Source organism: Drosophila miranda, chromosome XL, assembly GCF_003369915.1.
Source record: "Drosophila miranda strain MSH22 chromosome XL, D.miranda_PacBio2.1, whole genome shotgun sequence".
Classification (NCBI taxonomy): domain Eukaryota; kingdom Metazoa; phylum Arthropoda; class Insecta; order Diptera; family Drosophilidae; genus Drosophila; species Drosophila miranda.
The window spans coordinates 18,934,260-18,938,899 of NC_046673.1; positions in this window are offsets into that span (position 1 = coordinate 18,934,260).

Below are 4,640 nucleotides of genomic sequence, written 5' to 3' on the forward strand. Positions count from 1 at the left end.
TGCGCTCGATGCTTATGGGTCTATTGTTTTACCGGCTCGGTTCGATTGCCCTACAAATGCACACGCCCCGTGGCAATCGATTAACTATGATTGACAGTGGAACACAGCAACAACAACAACAAAAACAACAACAAAAACAACAACAAAAACAACAACAAACACGACATCAATGCAACATGCCTCCTTTATCTCATGAGGCGATGCAAGACAGCTCTGCTGACGGCTGCTGAAATCCCATCAAATCGATGATGGATGCATCAAATCAAATCAAAGAGGAGTCTTTAAAGTCAAAGAACAGCTGCTGAAAGAGCCATGATTTCATGGAACTCAAATTAAATTACGAATCGAAGAGGGAGGAACTTGGCTTAATGCTTTGTCTCAAGGCACATTGAAGACATTTTCCACAAGCTTCACTTGGCAGATCTTTGGGTAACAATTGCCAGTGGCCTTAGCTTCATGGCTTTTCAATGGTCAAAATTGCACCAAATGATGATGCCAAAAAGCTATCCACTGACAAGGTATTTGTGCCTGAAAAGGCCAGCCCAATTAACAACAGAGCCTCATATTCTTGGGCAAATTACGGCGAGTACTCCGCACTGTAGCTGCCTCTACTATCGCCCTTCGATTATTCCAGCGAATCCTCTTTTGTTGCCATGTACATACATATGTGGGTATCCTGTGTATGCTGACGAAAAAATGTGGCATTGGAGTCGACTTGCTTTGAGCTTCGTGGCCTGGGGACTAATTCCTACCAGGTATTCTCTGGGATCCTCTGCAGCTTGCATTTTGCCGATGGTTCAGAATTTTGCTTGACACAATATTCGTGCGGGTGGAAGGGGTGTGGACGAAAACAATAAACCTACCCAGAAGGCATCACCACCGCCCATAAATGGCTGGTGGCACCACCAGCGCGAATGTTCAACATTCTGTTTCTGTTTCTGTTTTGTGTCCTCTCAACTCTGTGGCTCAACCTTCATGATGCCCGATGCCTGGCTGCATGGATGCCCTTCTAGTTGCTGTCATGGCAACTTTCCAGCATCTAAAAACAAGCAACAGCAGCCGCAAAAGCGGCACAGAGCCAGACCCAGATCCAACAGAGCATCCACGCATCCCAGGGGCACCATCCACGCATCCGAGCACCCGAACAGCAGCTGATTATGCGCTATATGCTTTGTATTTGATATGTCATAAGCTTGTTTGCTGGCCGGAATATTCGCAGCAGTTTTTGTTTTTGTTGCTGCTGCTGTTACTGTTGCTGTTGTATCCCAGCCAGGCAGGCCAAAAATTCCAGAGCTAACCAACAGAAAGCAGAGCCGAGAGCTGAGAGCTCAGAGCCCGGAGCCCAGAGCCCAGAGCCAGCGTAGAGCAGGAGGTGGAGCAGGCTTCAGCCACATGCGAATTTTATTTGCCTTTTATTACTATTTTCCTTCGGTTTTCTTCCCACTTTTTTTTTTTATTTTTATTTGGGCGAAAGTGCAAACAGCAGCAGCAATGCTCGCTCTCAAAATGTGCAAATATATCTGGCAGTCCACAGTCCCTGGATCCCGGCCACTCTCCTCCACTATCATTTGGAGCAAGCAACTGTGGTCTTTACGGTCTGGGGGTCTGGGGGTCTGGGGGTCTGGGGTCTGGGGTCTGGGGTCTGGGGTCTCTCGGGTCTCTCGGGCTTGTGGGGTCTGGGAGGGTGGGGTGCCAAAATCAAATAACATTTGCCATAATTACACAAGTACTCAACTATATTTCTGCTTATTTATTTACACACAAACCCCACGGACAGGCAGACAGACGGCAAAGAGCGAGAGATGCCACGAGTATTTTTGGATCAGCTCTGGACAGCTCTGCCATGGCTATTGCCCTCCCCCTTCTGTCACCACTTTCTTTGCCACATTTTTGCGTATGCAAATATTTTCACATCTTTCTGCATCTCTCAAGGCACTTCCGCACCTTTCGCCTGGCAAAATGCCCTAAATGCACGACCAGGTATGGCGATGCCATAAAGACTCATATTCTGGTGGAAATTATATAGGGTCATAAGAACATATCATTTAATGCAATAGATAGACTCATTATACTGGGGGAACTAACGCTTTTTATCGTATGTGCCTCGACGAAAACGTTCGAAAAGCTTTCTAACTGAGAAACCCGTCACGTTCTACAGCTAAAAGAGACAACAATTGTTTACTTTAAGATATTTTGAGGATTATTAAAGATTTTTATAGATATGCTTCTTTTTTTAACCATTGTTCACCATCAAAATGGCCTGTAATGATCCACCGGAAATAATGTGTGGTTTTTCACCGCTGGAACTAAAAGTTAGTCAAGTTTTTTTAGGAAAAACTATGGTAGATTTATGGGAATTTGTTCCACCGAAAGATGCGTCTTTTTAGTGTATACGTTTGTCGTTGTTACTCTCAAAATTCGCTCGCCCTGCCTTGATATTGACTGTGGGGCAACGCTGCATCTTCCTCCTGAGCTGAGCCTCCTCCTTATCCAGCACTCCACCGCGCTTTCTAGTCTCCCTCTACCTCTCCCTCTGCATCTGCCTCTGCCTCGCCATCTCCATCTCCATCATCGTCGTCTTGTATTATTTGTCTACCTGTTGTCTGTTTAGACTTGGTCTTGGGTCTTGGGTCTTGGTAATGGCAGTGGTCTCTGTCGCAGTCGTCTCTGGCTGCCACGTCCATTGCCACAATGCATAATTGAAATGCAAATACTGGAAATGGTTGCAGCAACAACCACTGACACTGATGACAAAAGACAGCAAAAATCCACAGGCAAAGGCAAAGGCAAAGCAAATCAAAAGAGCGATGCCAAATGCACAACAAGTGCACAAAATGCTTACATATTTTGTTTTTCTTTTCTTTTCGGTGTTTTTTTTTTTTCTTGAGGGCTTGCCCAAGCGAACCCCAACCTCTGGTGGCTGCCACACAATCATGATGCAATTATCCACAATGGGCCACTTAACACTTGGGCGTGATCGCATCAGCAATAACAACAACAACAACAACAAAAACAGCGAAAATAGTAGTTGCATAAACGAAGATCTGATGATGTCCGGGATTGGATTGGATTGGAAAGATAAATGAAGTAGATTCATCTTGTTAGGGTCTTGTTAGAGGCTTTCCTCATTTCCCCATTCCAACTCGTACAAAAAGAAAAAGTGTTGGCAATCAGCGATTACTTTTCGATGGGGAAAGAGCTCGAGTTGGTTCCCAAAAGAGCCGTCAGCCGATCTTTAGTACTTGGCGTAGCTCGAACTGTCGTCAGTCCCTGACCTGCACTAAGTGGTCCACCCCAAAGTATCTAGCCTCTGCCCAGTGCCCAGTGGCCGGCTCTGCCCTCCGCTCTCTGTGTGTGATTTATGCAATCGATTGTGGGCCTGGCCCCCTCCTGATTGTTTGCTTCCGCCTATCGATGCGACACAGAGCTTTGCATAATTTTATTAGCGCTACAATAAAGACAAACAATTAAAACAGCAGAAGCAGCAGCAGCAGCCCCCAACGGATGACAACATTTTTGGGGTTCGTACAGCCCGTTGGTCAATTTCCATTGTGTGTATGTTGACTTTGTAATGAACAACAGACATCAGACATCAGAGCGAGCAAACAAATCAGCAAACAACTCAAATAAAATTATTTAATCGCAGTGTGCAATCATTTTTGTTATCCGTATCTGTATCTGCCCCCCAGTGGGTCTCAATTTCACCCAAGTTTCAACTGAATAATCGCGAACCGGACCCAAGAAACGAGGACTTCTTCTTCTTTTGTTATCGCTGTCACATGCACACGCACCAGGCTGCATGGATGTATCTGATGTGCCCGTTGGCTTTGGAATGTATCTTCGACTCTTGTGCGTAAGTACCTGAGTGTATCTTTGACTCCTGCACGTTTGCAGATGAATGTATCTCACTTTTGTAACTCCGTCGATGAGTGTTGTATCTCTTACTCCACGCTCTGTATGCATGTTTCTGGAGTACATATCTTACTCTTGTGTGGCGCCTAAAGTTGGCTGTAATCAGCATTTGGGGGAAATGAATGCCAAGAAGTTCTCAAATAAAATACCTGCCATCCAGCCCAAAAGAATGAATGAAATTTCCAACCTTTAAACAGAAGGTTCTTCAAGGTGCTCCCCCAAAAGTATAAATATATCTACCTCTTAATCAGGCATCAGACACAAGAGACGTTGCATATCTTTCAGTGGAAAATTGTACTCGAATCCTGTTGAAACAAAGTTCGGTCTAAGGTCAAAAACTGTCCTTTCATTAGCCTCAACAACAACTTGATTCTCGGCCAAGTTTTTCAAGCTGTTGTCGTCAGGCATGCGGCAAGTACGAATAAGAGTACGAGAGTACGCGTACATGTATCTCTGGCTCCCTTTATAGTTTGGCTGGTGGCCCTTAACAGATACGCAGATACTTAGCTGGATAGATACGAGCAGCAACTGGCAGCAGGCACCAGGCAGCAGGCACCAGGCAGCAGGCACCAGGCAGCAGGCAGTCTCCCCAGTCCCCAGTCCCCAGTCTCCAGTCACTCCACACTCTAAGTAATTAAGCCGAAAAAGTATTCTCGTATCCATGGACACTGGCACTGGCACTGGCATTGGCAGTAGCTGTATCTTCGTATCTCTGTATTTGTATCTGG